We start from the raw sequence: 18891 nt of genomic DNA, 5'->3' as shown, positions 1-18891 counted from the left end.
GATTCATTCTCATTTTATGTTGGCTGCGATGGTGTATCTGTGTTATACACCGTATAACACAGATACAGAAAAGTGTACTCTTTTTCATGGCTCTCTCTCAAATTTTCAGTAATATTGGCTCTGGCTGGCTGGCTGCTGCCACTTTTGAAGCGTTGTATATTCTGTTATACTCACAATACAAATTTTACATGCTACGAGTAGGAAATAATCTGGAGAATAAACCCAAAACCCAACCATTCAGTCAGTCAGTCAACAAACACCACCACAAACAAGCGAAACACAAACGGCAAACGCAAACGAACGGCCGAAATCGAGAAAATTAAAAAAGTTGTGCCATAGTTGTAACTCAACCGGCAGTGAGCGAGCAAACGATGCGTTTTATGCGGACGCGTACGGAATACGGAAAACGTTCGAAGAAAAATTGAAGAAAGTTTGTTGTACAACTTCAATTAAAAATAGATAGAAAGAAAAAAAAAAACAACAAAAAATTTTTTATGCACGAAATAAAGGAATTCGAATTTTTCAAATAAAAATAAATTGTGTGAATGTGTGGTGTTTTAACCAAAAGAAAATTGTGAAATATTTACATAAAAATGTAAGAAAAAGGAAATTTATTTAAATTAAATTGTTATATTTTGTGCTTTAATTTGTTGTTTAAGAATTTTCTACAGGAATGTGGTGATAAAAGTGACAAAGTGTTGTAAAAAGAAGGGGCATTGAAAAAATGCAAACCAAACAAAATTTATGTGCAAAAATAAAAAATTATAATAAAATAATATTTTCAATGATTGATAAATTGGTGAAAAGAAACATAAAACAAAAAAATATTGTTGATTATTTGACAAATGAATTCTTATTGGATTTGAGTTTGCAATTCATATTACAAAAATAAGTTGTTATTTTAAAGAAACATATTGTGGAAAAATAAACAAAAATAAAAAAATTTGAACGAAATGTGGCAAAAAAATAAGTTGTTTTTTAACAAAAATAATTTTAATTTCAATAACTCCTAAAATCAAAATGTTGATTAAAAATACGTACACAAAAATATTCTTTTAAAATATAATTATTAGTATTTAGTTAATTCAAATATTTTTTATTATTGTGGAAAAATGAAAGTGAAAGTTGCTGTTGTTGTGTTGTCTATAACCAGAAGTTTATAAAAAAGTGTTAAATACATATATATAATATTTTCAATATTTTCTTACATGAATTAATTAGATTCAAAATTGCAATCAATTTGCCTGAGTGAGCTATAATTTTATATTTTATATAAGAAGAAATTATTTTTTTTTTAATTATTCATTAAGTTAAGATTGTTTTCTCTGTTGGCAATTCTGCAATTAAGTTGTTACAGAATAGCACTGCTAATTTTTAAACTGATCTGATCAAGGGTTATGTATACTATTCACTTGAATACAATGTATTGGATCTGTTTTATTATTATACAAAGTATAATTGATCAAGATCTGAAAGGTTAATATATCATCTATAAATATGGTTATAATTAAAATTTGCAACAATTAAAAAAGTCGCCTTTGCCGACAGAGTTATACCCTCAGCCTGTGTGAATTAAAACACCTATTTCCCAAAAAATCGTATGTAATTAGGAGGTCTTTAGAATTTTGGTCATATGAACTTGCCGACAAAGATATGGATTAGTATAAAATCTCAAAAATGTTGCGGGTGAGCTGCCTAAAGGTGGACCGACATATTGCATTTTGGAAGTATGTCTTATTTTGGGATTCATTCCTCTCGATTCTCCATTATATCAGGAAACATGCCCAGGATTCTCGCACAGACCCTTAACCGCACAATTGTTAATCATTTGTGTGGGTGGAACATAAACTAAGTTTGGACAAAATATTTCGAGATCCAAAGTTTGAACCAAATCGGTTGCTCAGTTTATGAGATATTGCGCTTACCATTTTAGCGAATAATTTCGAACTTTTGTGGGCGAGGTACCGGAAGGAATGGACCCATAATCACCATCTTCAAATTTCAAAGCAGTATTCAGCTCGACCAAAGCAGTATTCAGTTCGGGAGTTGTCGTGCGCACCAGCCACTACATATGCTGGCCGTAAGTTTTTTTTTACAGTTTTTGGGATCACTTTCTCAAGAAGTACTTGCCACTGAAAAAACTTGTACCATCGTAATAGGGACCTTGAGTGCAACCGGTTGCAAGAAAAATCAAAACGATTCAAGAGGAGGTACTAACCTGCACTTTTTCGAAATTTGTGTATGGGAGGTCTACGAAGGAGTTCACAAATATAGTCCATATTTTAACCTGATATGTGTCTCTTAGAAATATTACTCTGCAACCAAATCGGTTGCTGCCTTCGACAATTATCATGCGCACCATTTTAGTGAAAATTTTTGAGATGGAGGTACCTAAAGGTGTGGTCCGACATGGTTCATTTTCGAACTTAAACTAATTTCGGAACAAATATTACAATGACCATATTTTGGACCGAACCGGTTGATCCAACCACTACACATTGTGCTACTGTGGTTTTTTACACATTTTGGGCTATTATTTCAGAAAGTATGGACTTGCCCCCTATAAAACTTGTATCGTCGTAATGGGGACAGCGAATACAAGTTGTTACAACAAAAATCAAAGCGATTCGAGAGCAGGTCCTAAACTGAATTTTTCCAAAATTTTTTGTGAGAGCTACCCGAAGGAGTGGGCCAATAGAGTCCATATTGAAATCTCATCTATGTCTGCTAGAAAGTTCACGATGTGCCAAGTATGGACCAAATCGGTTATTTCTTTCAAAAGTTATCGTGTGCACAATTTTTCCGAACATTTTTGAATTTTGTGGGGAAGGTACCTGAAGGGGTGAACCCATATAATCCATTTTCGAACTTAAACTAAGTTTGGACAAAATATTACAAAGGCCAAATTTTGGGTCCAATCAGTTGATCCGTTCAAGAGTTATCATGCGCTCCAGCCAGCGAGACGAACGGACATGGCTAAATCGACTCCAAATTGTCTGAAACGAATTTCGTCCAAACATACCATTACTTCCATAAGGCACATTTTTGGTCGTATCAAAGTGTATATACCCTCGTTAGCCTAAGGACTGAGGGTATAAAAAGTATCAGTCTGCTTTGCCGACAGCCTGGGACATGACGAAAAAAAGAAGAAAAAAAACAGTTAATAAGTACTTCAAGAACTATACGAAATAAAGATAGACCCTTTCTGAAAGATGGGGTGCTTCTATAAAACCTTTCTGAAAGAAAGGGTGCTTCTATAAAACCTTTCTGAAAGAAAGGGTGCTTCTATAGATCTTTCTGAAAGAAAGGGTGCTTCTATAGACCCTTTCTGAAAGAAAGGGTGCTTCTATAGACCCTTTCTGAAAGAAAGGTTGCTTCTATAGACCCTTTCTGAAAAAAGGTGCTTGTGTAGACCTTTACTGAAAGAAAAGGTGCTTCTATAGACCCTTTCTCAATGAAAGGGTGCTTCTATAGACCCTTTCTCAAAGAAAGGGTGCTTCTATAGACCCTTTTTGAAAGAAAGAATGCTTCTATAGACCCTTTCTAAAATGAAGGGTCCTTCTATAGGGTGCTTCTATAGTCCCTTTCTGAAATAAAGGGTGCTCATATACACCCTTTCTAAAATAAAGGGCCCTACTATAAACTCTTTCTTAAAAAAAAGGGTGCTTCTATAGACCCTTTCTGAAAGCAAGGGTGCTTCTATAGACCCTTTCTGAAAGCAAGGGTGCTTCTATAGACCCTTTCTGAAAGCAAGGGTGCTTCTATAGACCCTTTCTGAAAGCAAGGGTGCTTCTATAGACCCTTTCTGAAAGCAAGGGTGCTTCTATAGACCCTTTCTGAAAGAAAGTGTGCTTCGAAAGGTTGCTGGAATTAACCACGATACAAATTATAATGTCGCAATATGAGCCGCGAAGACCAACTGCTGTACAAATTTCAAAACAATGCCATCAGTGTCCCTGAACTGCACATTTGTGAAAATGTTTAAAATTTTGTTTGGGAAGTGACAGAAGTGCGAAAAGAATATTACGATGTGAAAGAAATATTACAATATTACGGTTTTTTAGGGCTTTTGGACAATTTTGCCAGGAATCATGGACTTGTGAAAGAAATATTACGATGTGACATATTGCAGGAGTTGAATCACTCCCTGCGATAGTTAGCGTGTCCATTAGGCACTTTAGTTGGTCGCCGTGGATTTTTTTTAGGGCTTTTGAAAGCCAGGAAGCATGGACTTTTCCACGAAGAACATAATATCGTTGTAAACAGGGCCACAAGAAGTACTTTCGGCAATTATTTCCAAAGCATGCTCGAACTGGCCTTACAAATGTTAAGTTTTGGTGAGGGAGGTACCCAAAGATGTACTCCAATATAATCCATCTCAGAACATGATTTACGTTTGAAGAAAATTTTACGATGTGCAAAGTTTCGGCCAAATCGGAAACTTAATTTTTAAGTTTTTATGCTCACCTGTCATTTGAGTTGGTGCCGTTAGGTTTATTTAGAGCTTTAACGACATAATTCAGAAAGTATGGACTTGCCCAAAAAAAAAAACTGAACCATCGTAAGAGAGACCGCAAGTACAACCTAAGTAAGTGTCGTAACTGTCGTTCTGCATCTCTTGGGTATTTTCGAGGATATGTCGCAAGATAAATTTCTGGTCAATAGTTGATTTGGCAGGTCTAATGCCGCATTGTTATTTGCCCAATTATTTCATTGACCATAGGCTTAAGTCGTTCAATCAATATGCCTGACACTAGGCTTATGCCCCTTTGGTTAGAGCACACAGTCTTATCTCCTTTTTGTGGACGGAACACAGGATGCTCAGGTTCCAATCGTCGGGTACGCGTTCTTCCTGCCAGATGATGATAATCAACGTGTCACCTCCGGTTTTGAACAGCTCGGCTGATAATCCTTCGGCTTCTGCCGCCTTATTAGTCTTCAGCCGATTTATTATTTTCTTTACCTCATCTTGCTCGGGTGGTATATATTTAATACCACCTTCTGGGGTTGGATCTGTGGTATCTTCGTCGCCTTCGCTAGTATTGGATATCAACAGTTTGAAGTTTGATCTTTCTGATCACGCTGTATCTGTTTCAGATCACCTTTTAACAGATCACTTTGCTGATTTCTACAAGAGCATGTGAATATTCCAATGCCATCAGTTTGATGTTACACTCTTTGGTAGAATTTTTAGACTTCATTCTGGCTCCTGTTCATCACAATTTTTTCAGGCTCGAACTTTTCCACTTCTCTCTTTTTCCTGCGGAAAAGACGTTTCACCTCTCTCCTTTTCTCCCAACACCTCTATCGTGCGCTACGTGTTGCTGTTTATTGTAGAGTAGCCCCATATGCCGAATTTTTCTCTTCAGTAGCAGCACGACATTCCTGGTCATATCATGGGTTTTCCTTGGTGGAGATCTCTGGTATCCAACTATGGATTTAGCGGTTGTTTGCATGAAGTGGGCAATAATTTGCCACTGTGCTGATAAGTTACCGGGACGAGGAGTGGTTTGTTTAAGCATTTGGGCCAGTTGAGTGGAATATGCTGTGGCTATCTGTTGTGATTGCAGCTTACTTAGTTATGTCCTACTTCCGTATTGTGTATGTTAGTAATCTATTTGCTACGTTTAATCGGGTATGTACCTTTGCTGCAACAAGTCTATATTTTCTCCTTGGAACGATCGTACATCCAATATGCTCGATGAGTGTCTTCCCTCTATGACAACCACGAGATCAATTTGATTTCTTGTTTTTTTTTTTTTTTTTTTGTTCTGGAGACAGCCGGGTGCCCTTATGAAAATCGAGATTCTTAAAACTGGTACTGCTAACTACCATGTTTTTTTGTCGCTCCGAGGTCTATCAATCTCATTCATCATCTATCAACCTCATTCCATTTTCCGACTGTTGGGCCACACATATTCTCCCTTCCAATTTCGGCATTAAAATCGCCTGGAATAAGTTTAATGTCATGGGCAGAAGAACGGTCGTGTGTGCTTCTGCTAAGTTTCGATCGTAAAATATATCTTTGGTCTGTTTGCCCTTGTCTTCAGTGGGAGCATGAGCGCAAATAAAGCTGATGTTGAAGAATTTTGCTTTTATTCGTATTGCAGCAAGTCCTGCGTTCAATGAGGTGAGGATGGAGACCAGATGTTTTAACCTCCGACCAACTACAAATCCGCAGCCAAACTTATGCTTGGCAGCTATAATAAAGTGAGTCACCTTTTGGTTTTGCTATGGCGCCTTTCCCAATCCATAGTTGCATTTCCTGCATGGCAGTAATATTGGCCTTAATATGGACGTAAGCTACCCTTTCCCTAAAACGAGTCTGAACTTTCCTGATGCAGATTCTCTGATCTTGATAAAAATCACAAAGACGGTTTACAATCTGGGGAGTTGCAATATTTCCGTTAGCAATAAATTAGGGTCCAACATTCTGCGAAATTTGTTGGGAAAATGTGGCGTTTACCTTAGTATGGGTGCTCTACCATAACGGTTTGGTCTGATATGATCTGTTCTTAATATCAATAGATGCACAGGTAATTTAAAAGAATCTTTAAATCAAATTTCAAAACTATCATAAATATTCAAGGTGCCTGGCCTGGTCTAACTTTAAATGAAAGAAGCTTACACGTGGGAAGTTTTTGCAGATTCTGAAACTACAATGTTACTAAATGAGAAAAATTAAAAAATCGCCATGGGGTGGGGGGTGTATTTAAATAAATCGCGGTCAAAGGTCCCATTTATAGAGATTTTTTGTGGCTTTCAGGATGACAACCGCAAGACCTATTGAAATGGGATAAGAGAAAATGTTGTAGCTGTAAAAATTCTCTACAGCATTTTCCTTAGCCCCATTTCAGTAGGGCTTGAGGTTTAAAGCGAAATCCTGAAAACCTTTAACACCCTAAAAATGTGACCCTTGACCGCGATTTATTTAAAAATCACTTCGGCGATTTTTTTAGGTTTTCAGGATTTTCTATGGAAACCGCAAGTCCTATCGAAATGGGTAGAGAGAAAATGCTGTAGCTGTGAGAAATCTCTACAAGATTGGACTTTATGACTTTTTCCTATGTCTTACCATTTTTGAGATATGGAAGTTCAGATTGGGACAATGCACTGACTATATAGCCTTCTTATAAATGTCATTCACGGTGCCCCTTAACTGTCTTCAAATGGAAAGCGCTTATAGCTGTGAAGTTTTTGCGGATTCTGAAACTACAATATTAAAAAGAACATTTTTGGGGATTCTAGGTTTTCGGGATTTTGCAAGGATACCGAAAGTCCTATCGAAATAGGATTAGAGAAAATGTTGTAGCAGTGAAAATTCTCTACAACATTTTTCTTAGTCCCATTTCAATAGGGCTTGCGGTTTTAAGGGGTTATGGCCACTAACAAATTTTACTAAAACGGAGAATTTTTTTATTGGCTCAGGTAGAATAGAATATGTTACAAATTCCAGTCGGTAAGACAAAAATTAGCTGAGATATGAGCGTTAGAAAGAGAAAATTCATTGTGATTTGTATGTAAGTAACATCGATGTTTTAAACGGGGTTTTCACGAAATGGCATTTTTGAATCCGTGCCCACTGTAGGTCGAAAATGGATGATCCGATCGTCATATGTTTTTTGTGGGATTATTATACATATAAGAAGCTTGTATTTAAGCGAGAGACTTTGTTTTATACAAATTTTTGACGGATTTATGGCGAAAAAAACTAAAGGGACGGTTTTTAGTGCTCCTACAATTACGTCAAAGTAATTTCCCATCCAGTCCATTATTCTAAATTATTGCACGGTGTAATTAATATGACTAAGAAATTCAAAGAAAATTCTTTAACTGTTTCAAAAAGTGGAGAATAAGAAATTTCACATTTAAAAGACTAGCAACAATCTAATGGTTCTATGTTTTCTAATCTAATCGTATGAACAATTTCAACATTCTTTTTCCTTCTAAGATAAAAACTGAAAACAAGAATGATAAGCTCTCATTGAATTGTAGTTGCTAAATTTCGTCAAGGCATATTCATAAAAGTTCACGAATAAAATTCTTAGGAATTCTTCACATACATATCTTGACACATTAATTTCTACAACAGGGTCAGTTTTCTTCAAATCTACGTAGTTGCCAATTCGTAATACATATATATTTTATATGGGATATTTATCGTATCAACTAAATGATTACGACCATTTCAAAATGGCAAGTTAATTTTTCGATTCGCTATTTATAAAAGTAAAAATAACTTTAACTGACATTAAAGCGAAATTTTATTGTTTACACGACTCCTGTGTCTGGTGATACCACAAGGCTCGCCACACACAGAGAGAGTCACATAATCAAAGGGGATGAAAATTCCGCGTCCCACATCATCTCGTCCTTGTGACTGACAACAACAAACCCTTAAAAAGCTCAAACTAATACGCAAGTCTATTTTTTGTAGCCGTTTGTTGTGTAAATACCGGCCGAATTTTTTGCGTTTAGTGTAGATATCGTAAGAAACATTGATTGAAAGCAGTAAAAACAAAAACAAGTAAACAAAATTGTACAAACATTTGGGAACGTGAAGACTGTTTGAGGAGAAGGCATAATAATAGAATTGAAAAAAGAGAAAATTATTTGGCAGGGACATCCATTCCAGACAAGGGGCAAGGACTACTATGCGCCATTAAAAATTAAAAAAAAATCGAAACAATTATGGCCATGTAATCAGAATCAAAACGACTATCTTCGATGAAATTTTCAAAACAATCCTTGAACAGCCCTTAAACTGGCACTTTAGCAAAAATTGTAAACTTTTGTGAGGGAGGTAGAATTTAGTTAGAATTTTATGGACGTTTTGGAAGAAATTTAGCGATGTGTAAAGCAGAGATCATCAATAAGTTACTTGCCCCCGTAAGCCATTTGATCACACACAAGTTTTTTGGGCCTTTTGCTTTTTACTGCATGTATTTTCTTGCACTCAGTATTTTTTCCACCACCACAAAAAATACTTATGACGCATCAAGACCGTTGCTTGTGCGTAATAAGTAAAACAAGTGTCCATCGTATTTTGCACTGTATACAAAAATCACAATCGTAGATATTTTGCCAAGTAGCTTATCAAGTGGAAGCACACACAACACAACAAAAAACAAATATTTTATTTGTTGTTGTTTCGTTTGCGTACGTTTTTTATTTGCTTGGAATGTTATGTGTGCTTTTGCATATTCTTCTAACGTTTTGAACATCATTGTTAGAAAATGATCTTTGCTCTCATACTCTCGGAGAGCATGAGACCATCGGTTGAATTACAAGGGTTGAAAACAACACTTGATGTGCGATGAGCAACAAAGTAAAACAGAAAATGTTATTGCGTATTCAAAACTACTTGGCAAAGCATACCCAAGTGTCTAAAAATATCCATTTTTAAATAACTTATTTTTTAAGTGGCTAGCCGCACTCGTACATATTTTGAGAATGGCAAGCAACACTTGCATTTATTTTTTAGAGTAGCAAGCCGCACACGCACTTGTTTTTTAGCATGTGGCTTAGGAGTGTCAAAATCAGCTACTTACGCATTTCTCTGGTGTAAAGTTTCTGTCAAATTGGATACTATATATTTTATGTTAATAAAATACGGGTGCCACCGTGGTGCAATGGTATGCACGCCCGCCTTGCACGCAGAAGGTCGGGGGTTCGATTCCCCTGCCAAGCAACATCAAACATTTTTCAACGGTGGCAAAATACCCCTCAGTAATGTTGGCGACATTTCCTGAGTATTTCAGCTTTGAAAAACTTCTCCACAAGTGGTGTCTTAAGACACGCCGTTCGGACTCGGCGATAAACAGTAGGTCCCATATCATTGAGCTAAATATGAATCGGGGTGCACTCATTGATATGAGAGAAGTCTCCCTTGTCCCGTATGGGATGTTGTGGAACAATGTTTTTTGTTGTTTATACATATTTCTCATTAATCATTCAGTTGATGCCGGCAGGGTTTCAGAACATTATGTCGGATCAGAACAAAGGTGAAGGTCCAGATTTTTCCTGGTTTATACGGGTCTGGCTCTGAACAAAGTTTCTCATAAGGATTCTGCGTCAACACTTGAATGCGGCACTTTCTGCTTGCATAGAAAACTATGGGACCGCAAAACCTAACATCATATCGGACTCTATTGAGATAACGGTTTCGAATTTAGACACAATTACCATGAACAGGAACAATGCAAATGACGAAGTAGATGAACAAGAGCGAACATGACTTTTAAAATCTGGGTAATAGCACCCTGCCGCCTAAGGTTGTAACCGCCAGACTTCGAGTGTTAGGCTGATCTAGCTCGGTATTGGTGACGATGTATACATTGATTTCACCATGGGAAATTCTCGGTCTTAACTTGGTCCTTTTTCTGCCGTCAGCCCTCGGCCTTTAGGTTAACAAGGTTTTAAAATAATGGTTTTGGACCCCAAGTATGCTTGATTAGAAAGTTTAAAGTCGATTTTGCCCTGTACGTCTGTCTGACTGGCAGTACGCAATACAACTCCCCAACGGATCAACCGATTTGGTCCAGACTTTGAACATCTGGGCCTCGAACATGAATCTAATAGGTAAAATTCTTTGGTACAATGGTTAACGAAGGGAGTAACAGATGAAGCCCATACTTTGCACAGCGTTATATTTCTTCCAGACAAATGTAGATTGGTTTCGTTCTATCTTGGTCCAGACTTTGAACATCTGGGCCTCGAACATGAATCTATTAGGTAAAATTCTTTGGTACAATGGTTAACGAAGGGAGTAACAGATGAAGCCCATACTTTGCACAGCGTTATATTTCTTCCAGACAAATGTAGATTGGTTTCGTTCTACCCGGCCCATAAATCCCACAAGCACTTTCAAATTTTCCCAAAAGTGCAGTTCAAAAACAGGTGGTAGCTTTCTCACTGCTCTGTTCCCCTCTTCAACTCGGGAGCTGGCGCACAGCAACCTATACTTGTGTGAAAGTGTCCCCGACATTATCGTAAAAGATCTGTGATGGTGTGGATTATCAAATTCTTCACTCTACCTGCGGTATCAGAAAATTGACCTCTGGTTGGGTCTCGTATCTGAGTTACTGACTAGTAACCCCCTGTTAGACAAGGGTACGCGTGGTCTCAATAGAAGGCTTTTAGAATACCTTCAATAGAGGATCTTCATGATGTCTTCAATCTATGGAAGATCTTTAGGTGGTCTTCTATCTAAAGAAGACCTTTAAGGGCTTTAGGATGCTATTAAAGACAACTGTCGGAGGTCTTCTACCTGTAGAATAATTCCTAAAAAGTCCTATCCATAAAATACCCCTTTCGAAAGTTTTCTATTTATAAAAGACCACTTCTATCTACAGAAGACTCTTTTTGGAGGCCTTCTATTTACAGAAGACTACTTTAGGAGATGTTGTATCTGTTGAAGCTTCTATCTATTAAAGTCCCCTTTAGGAGGTCTATTACCTATAGAAGAGTCCTCTAGGAGGTCTTTTATCTACAGAATACCCCTTTAGGGCCTCTTCTATCTATTCAAGGCACCTTTTGGAGGTCTTCTATTTACAGAAGACTCCTATAGAAGGTCTTCTATTTATTCAAGACCTTTTTAAAAGGTGTACTATCAACAGGTCTTCTATTTATAAAAGACCCCTTTAGGACCTCCTCTATATGTAGAAGACCCGTTTAGGAGGCCTTCGATTTGCTGAAGACCTCTATAGGAGGTGTTATATCTTTTGAAAACCACTTTAGGAGGTCTTCTATCTTTTTGAAGACCCCTTTAGAAGGTCTTCTATCTATTCAAGATCCTTTTTAAGATGTCTACCATCCATAGAAGACCCCTTTCTTGGGTCTTCTATATATAAAGGCCCCTTTATGAGGTCATTTATCTATAAAAGATCCCTTTAGGACCTCTTCTATTTACAGAATATCCCTATAGGACGTGGTGTTGTATCTTTTGAAAACAACTTTAGGAGGTCTTCTATGTATTGAAGACACCTTTAGGAGGTCTTCTATCCAAGACCCCTTTTGGAAGTCTACTATCCATAGAAGACCCCTTTATTGGGTCTTCTATCTATAAAAGACCCCTTTATAAGGTCACTTATCTACAAAAGACACCTTTAGCACCTTTTCTATAAATAGAAGATCCGTTTAAAAACCCTTTATTTACAGAAGACGGCTTATATCTATTAAAGACCCCTTTAGGAGATCTTTTATCTATAGAAAACCCCTTTAGGAGGTCTGCTATCTGTGGAAGAGGTATTTTTCTATGAAATAAGTTTTTAAGATCTCTTCTTCTTCGTCTATATTGACTCCCTTCTTATAGTCTGTACAGACTTTCTTCTGGTCGTCTATACAGATTCTTCTGGTCGTGTATAAATACTTACTATGGTCATCTATAATAATCCCTTTCTGTGGTCTTTCCGATCCTCTATTCAGGCTCCCTTTTGGCCGCCTATAAAGACTGCCTTTTCGTCTATTAAGACTCCCTTGTGGTCTCTACAAAGACTCTCTTCTGGTCGTCTATAAAGACTTACTGTAGTCCTCCATAAAGACTCCCTTGTGGTCGTCTATAAGGACTCCTTTCTTGTCGTCTATGAGGACTCACTTCTGCTCGTCTATAAAGACTCCCTTCTTGTCGTCTAAATGGACTCTTTTATAGTCGTCTGTAAAGACTCCTTGTGATCCTTCACAAAGACTCCCTTCTGTTCGTCTACAAAGACTCCCTTCTGTTCGTTCATAAAGACTCCCTTCTGTTCGTCTATAAAGACTCATTTCTGTTCATCTTTAAAGACTCCCTTCTGTTCGTCCATAAATATTCCCTTCGTCAAAAAGGACTCCTTTCTTGTCGTCTATAAAGAATCCCTCCTGTTCGTCTATAAAGTTCTGTTCATCTATAAAGACTACCTTCTGTTCACCTATAAAGACTCCATCCTGTTCGTCTATAAAGACTCCCTTCCGTTCGTCTATAAAGACTCCCTCGTGTTCGTCTATAAAGACTCCCTTCGGTTCGTCTATAAAGACTCCCTTCTGTTCGTCTATAAAGACCTTCTGTTCATCTATAAAGACTCTCTCCTGTTCGTCTATAAAGACTCCCTTCGGTTCGTCTATATAGACTCTCTTCTCGTCGTCTATAAAGACACCCTTCGGTTCGTCTATATAGGCTCTCTTCTGGTCGTGTGTACAGACTCCATTCTTATCGTCTACAAAGACTCCCTCCTGTTCGTCTATAAAGTGTAACTTCAGTTCATCTATAACGACTTCCTCCTGTTCGTCTACAAAGACTCCCTTCGGTTCGTCTATATAGACTCTCTTCTGGTCGTCTATAAAGACTCCCTTCGGTTCGTCTATATAGGCTCTCTTCTGGTCGTGTGTACAGACTCCATTCTTATCGTCTACAAAGACTCCCTCCTGTTCGTCTATAAAGTGTAACTTCAGTTCATCTATAACGACTTCCTCCTGTTCGTCTACAAAGACTCCCTTCGGTTCGTCTATATAGACTCTCTTCTGGTCGTCTACAAAGACTCCCTTCAGTTCGTCTATATAGACTCTCTTCTGGTCGTCTATAAAGACTCCCTCTTCTGGTCCTGTATACAGACACCCTTCTTATCGTCTATAAAGACTCCCTCCTGTTCGTCTATAAAGACTCCCTCCTGTTCGTCTATAAAGACTCCCTTCTGTTCGTCTATAAAGACTCCCTTCTGATCGTTTATAAAAACTCCCTTTAGATCGTCTATAAGCACTCCTTGCTGTCATCTATATAAACACCTTTTGGTCGCTTATGAAGACTCTTTTTAGTACACTATAACGACTCCTTCTGGTCCTCTATAAAGACTCCTTGAGTTTCTTAATAAATCTTCTTGTGGTCGTCTATAAAAACTCCGTTTTATTGCTGAAAAAGGCGTCATCCTCTATAAAGACTCATCTATAAAGAAAGCCTTCTTCTGTAAATTAAAAACAGAAGAAACAACAATCTTCTTTTCTTTTCTTTTTTTGAAATATCCCATATAGACACTGACCTGGCATTCACAATTAACGTTCGATTAACATTAAAGTGACAATGACTTCGTTAGTTTTTTTCTACTTCATCGCTTTGTGTGCAATGTGCTCTGGTATTTTTGCATGCAAGCAAATCAGAAAATAATCGTTCCTAGTTGAAAAATGGATTCTTGACTTGCATTTGCATTGATTTTATTTCCACTACACGGTGCGAGGAGGCATTGTTTACAAGATTTGTTTTTCTCTTCTCTCTTTTGGTATTATTTTTTCTTTTACTTATTTTTCGCTACTTAGAGCAAAGGAATTTTTTGGTCGATTTTATTTTTTGCTCTACAAATAGTCGCATGTGCTGCTAAACAACAGCCATAAACCGTAGAACAAGCAAAAACCGACAAACGAGATTTGATCTGAAATCAAATGATTCGGCCACACGCAATTTTAAGTTTCAGTTATGTAGTTGTTTTTTGCTGGCTATTAAAGATTTAGCATGAGATTTGTTTAATTTTCCTTCTCCCTCCAGCCAATTTAGGATTGTCTGCCACCAGCAGTTTGTTAACTAATCCCACTCTCTCACCCAACAGCCACCAGTGTCAATTACACCAGTATGTATTTTACACATGCCATTAAATGATTTACAATCAGCTGTTGTTCTGTCTGATTGTTGGTTGGTTGGCTAGTTACAACATTTAGTCGAATTACAACGTCCACGGTTATGGTGACGTTGCCGTTGAAAGACTGACTGACTGACTGCATCAAACACCAAACTCTCCTGTAGAGAAATTATCTACAGAGAGACAGACATTGACAGTTTTGTTAGGTTAAATGCGCTGGTGTTGATAATGATGGCAAAAAGTTTACGGCACAGTGTTTCACATATGGAGTTTTGAATACCACTTTGAAATAAATTTATATAGAACGTAAACAAAAAGCAGACATGAGAAATTCCTTCAAACGTTTTTAACTAAGAGCAATTAAAATATAATAAGGCAGCATAAATCGATATTATAACAATAAAACACACATCTCCGGAAGTATGGACTTTCCCCGGAAAACTATAAAAATGTATGGATTTATAGTATAAATCGTTATAATCAGGATAACAATAACTACATATGCCCCTAAGCAATATAAGAGTGTTAATGTAAGAAATTTTCGAAAAGTCAAGACCCATAGCTCGGTAAGTGTGGACTCCCATTCACAATTATCAAGATTCTCTCAAGCTCTTCTATCAAGATCTCGATCAGATATATTATCCTTTCATTAATCAAGACACTCTTAAGTTTCTGGTTGTCGGCATCTGGAGTCATAAAGATTCCCATCTGGTTGTCTATAGAGAATCATTGTGGGTCGCTATAGGGGGCTTCCCTATGAGCCTACATACATGCATATATTCAAACTCCCTTTTAGTATAGCAGACTGCCTTCTGGTGGTTTATATGGATGGTCTATACCTACGGAACAGCCGTAAGAAACCATTTCTTCGCAGGGGGTGGGGCGATATTAATGAGTCCAGCTAATATTTGAAAATCCTACGCCTATGTACGGATAGAAGCGGAATATATGCGGCATGAAACATCCATGACAACTTAATAATTGGGTCAAGTAAAATTTAAATCATCGTCCGTCCACCTATCTATTGTTGACCACCTCTTCAGCACCATGCAGCCAGGGGAAGCGTGCGCGCCCCTAATGGCCCGTTTAAGACATTTTTTCGAACTTATTTGTTTTTTTTTTCTTTTTTTTGCACGACTACGATGTGTATGGTGGCTTCTGACATTTTATTCGTCTCTTCTGTATACACAAACTCCCTTCTAGCCGTCTATGCAGACTGCCTCCTTGTGGTATATCAAAAATAATTGTGGCGCGCTATAAAGACTTTGGTTCTGTATGAAGGCTCCCTTCAGGTGATCTGTAAAGACTTCGTTCTAGTCGTCTGTATAGACTCCGTTCTGGTGGTGTGTACAGACTTCATTCTGATCGTCTATGCAGACTGACTTCTCATCGTCTTTTAAGACTCCCTTCTGGTCTTCTATATAGAGTCCTTTCTGGTCGGCACTAACGACTAACTTCCGGTTGTCTATACAGACTCCACTCTGGTCGTCTATACAGGAATTTATTCATACATATATCGTTGTGAACAGAGTACCAAATACTAAATATTGGGTTAACTCGATTCGAGAGGAGGCCATAAACGACCCGGTTTTCAAAATTAGTGCTTCATTTTAATTACGCGACACCTTTGATATTTCCCATGTCATTTTTGGAAACTATTTAAAAAAAGTACTATAATTTAATTTGTTCGCAGCCTTGAACACTGTGCCCCTTATTCAAATTCTGCAAATAATAATCCTGTGAAAAGTACCTACAGTTCCCATTTATGTATGTGTATCTTCCAAAAAAAGTTGTATATGTATTGGTTACGTTGTTGTTGCAGTGTTTGTATGAAAGGATAAAACGTACGAACGAACGAACCATCAAGCCGCAACACACGCACACGTTTTAATACTGACCAACGCAGGTACATATTCATCAGAGATGGAAGGAATGCTACCAAAGTACTTCGAATGTCTACTTAACTTACATCGGTGGCTATAACAGAACGGCCAAAAAAAAACGACAAAATTGTTTTTGAAACGCCTTTCCCCTATTTTTTTTTTTTCATTTGACCCAAAAACCCTATATATGAAATTTTATGGTGATCAGTTAACGTTAACCCGTGTCACCAGAACGATCTTTCATAGTAATTTGTATGGGACCAAAGGTCATTTTTCACAAAAATGCTATATAGGTCTACTTTATGGTCCAATCGACGAAAAAACTTTACCAGTTCATTGTTGTGGCTAAAAACGATTTCTACAAAAATTTATGATGATCGGTTAACGATAACCTGTGCCCCCCTGACCGATCGATACGACATATACAACCTCATTTTTTAGATTAGGTAACTTCTTACGTATAAGGTGATTCCATAAAAAAAATCATCCATCCCCAAAGAATCGTAGAAGAAAGCATATCTTCGCACTGTAGGAAATCTGGATTTGGATCCAAGATTTTACAACGGATTCGGCGTGGGTCGGGTGCCGTATATGGCATGTAGACCATAGGTGACCAAGAAGAGAACGACTAAAAAGGGAATGTATTGTAGAAAATGCAATTACAGTAGAACTTCGATAATTCGTAATTCAAGGGACCAGCCAATTTTTATGAATTATCGAGGATTACGATTTATCGAGATTACGAATTAACGAGGTTAAAATAAAATAATACGAATTATCGAGGTTTTTTCATTTATTGAGAAACTTATATAAAAATTCAGAAACAAAACAAAAACTGTTATTCATATAGCTTAAATAAGTACACTTGATTTAAAAACTAAAATAAATGAAATTAAACATGAAAAAGCCTGTGATATGAGGTTGTAATAACAACCAACATTTGAAGCCATTCGTTAAATATTTCAGTTGTCATCCAAGCTTTTTTATTGTACCGGCACTCTACTGGGAAAGTTCTTATGATCTTTAAGCATCTGGTAAGCATTTATAAAATAGTCCAGTCTCATGTGTGTTAAAAATTTCCTTGGCATAATAATTTTTTATGAGATCCTTAAGTTTTTATTTCCATTCTAAGCTAACATTTTCGTCGACGGCAGCATTTTCTCCACAAATTTTTTTATACGTGATGTTGTTTCTTTTTTTTACGTTATCAAGCCAGCCGTTACTTGCTTTAAAATTATACACATTTTTGGCGAAAAATTGGGTCTTTTCCATTAATAATGGACCTGAAACTGGCATATTAGACTCTCGGCATTGTCCAAACCAGTTTCCCTTTTCTACATCGGGATATTTATGACAAAACATCATCAAAAAAACTAACGGTAAAAGTCATTGACTGCGCTTAGTGATTGTGTAATTTCGCCAGAATTATTGATGCTGTGCATTTGGTGCGTAAACATTTGTAATAAAAAGAAGTTAACAACAAAATTAAAAAATTTTAATGAAATTAGAAAATGTTTTGAGGTGAAAAAATTACGAATTATCGAGGGGACCAAAATGCGTGTAATTTTTACGAAATATCGCGATTTTTTCAAGGGACCGGCAGTTTGTTACGAATTATCGAAGATTACGAATTATCGAGGTACGAATTATCGAAGTTCTACTGTATTGCAAATGTATTAGTAAATTGGTCAAGGGAGACTTCTCTCATATTAATGAGTGCCCCCGATTCATATTAGCTCAATTATATGTTTATCGCGGAGTCCGAACGGCGTGTCTTACGAGACCACTTAATAGAGAAGTTTTACACGGCTGAAATACTCAGGAAATGTCGTCAACATTACTGAGGGGTATTTTGCCACCGTTGAAAATTTTGATGTTGCCTGGCTGGGGATGCACCCTTGTCCCGTCTGGGATGTTTGTGGAACAATTATTATTATTAGTAAATTGGTAGGTCAAACAAGCTGCTGAACAACAACAAATCAAAACATTTGTTCTCTTTGTTACGCTCTTTCTGGAGATTCGTGTCGTACGCCAGTGTAAATTGCCGAAAAACTTCGGCACCGCCGTGCCAAGCATGAACACAAGGGATGTAGACCAAGTTTAGCACCAAAGCCCTTCCGGTATCTTTTTCTAGCCTCACTAAAGTCGTATCACCATCACTTCTCCCCATTGTGCTCTTAGTCCCGAAACCCTATTTTTGTATAGATAGGGTTCCTGAACCAAAGCGAGATCAATTTCAGTTTCTGTGAGGTGACGCAGATTAATCTGCACCACACGAAGACCATCCTGACGAACCTTTTTATTGCGACTGCGGGATGCGTAACCGGAAGTCCCTGATCAAGTTTGCGCTCGCGCTATCCATCGTGAATTTCATCCCTCCTCCATCCTTGAAGGAATTAAGCAGTTGCCAG

General features: G+C 37.4%; 1 protein-coding gene across 13 annotated transcripts in view; it reads left to right on the top strand.

The window, feature by feature from the left end:
* The window catches only part of Dg (Dystroglycan), a 512976-nt gene that overhangs the window by 398983 nt on the left and 95102 nt on the right, over window positions 1-18891 (top strand). For 3 of the 13 annotated variants that reach the window (XM_073955144.1, XM_073955140.1, XM_073955143.1), the window contains exon 1: window positions 167-595. The exons of the other annotated variants lie outside the window; for them this stretch is intronic. The gene's annotated coding sequence lies outside the window, so the exon portion shown is untranslated. Of the gene's footprint in view, window positions 1-166; window positions 596-18891 lie in introns of those variants that run through there. 13 annotated transcript variants of the gene reach the window in all.

The sequence above is a fragment of the Musca autumnalis genome, unplaced genomic scaffold, assembly GCF_047663935.1.
Source record: "Musca autumnalis isolate F117 unplaced genomic scaffold, ASM4766393v1 scaffold_5, whole genome shotgun sequence".
Classification (NCBI taxonomy): Eukaryota; Metazoa; Arthropoda; class Insecta; order Diptera; family Muscidae; genus Musca; species Musca autumnalis.
The sequence above is the reverse complement of the archived record's forward strand: the minus strand, read 5'-3'. Positions and strand labels throughout refer to the sequence as shown.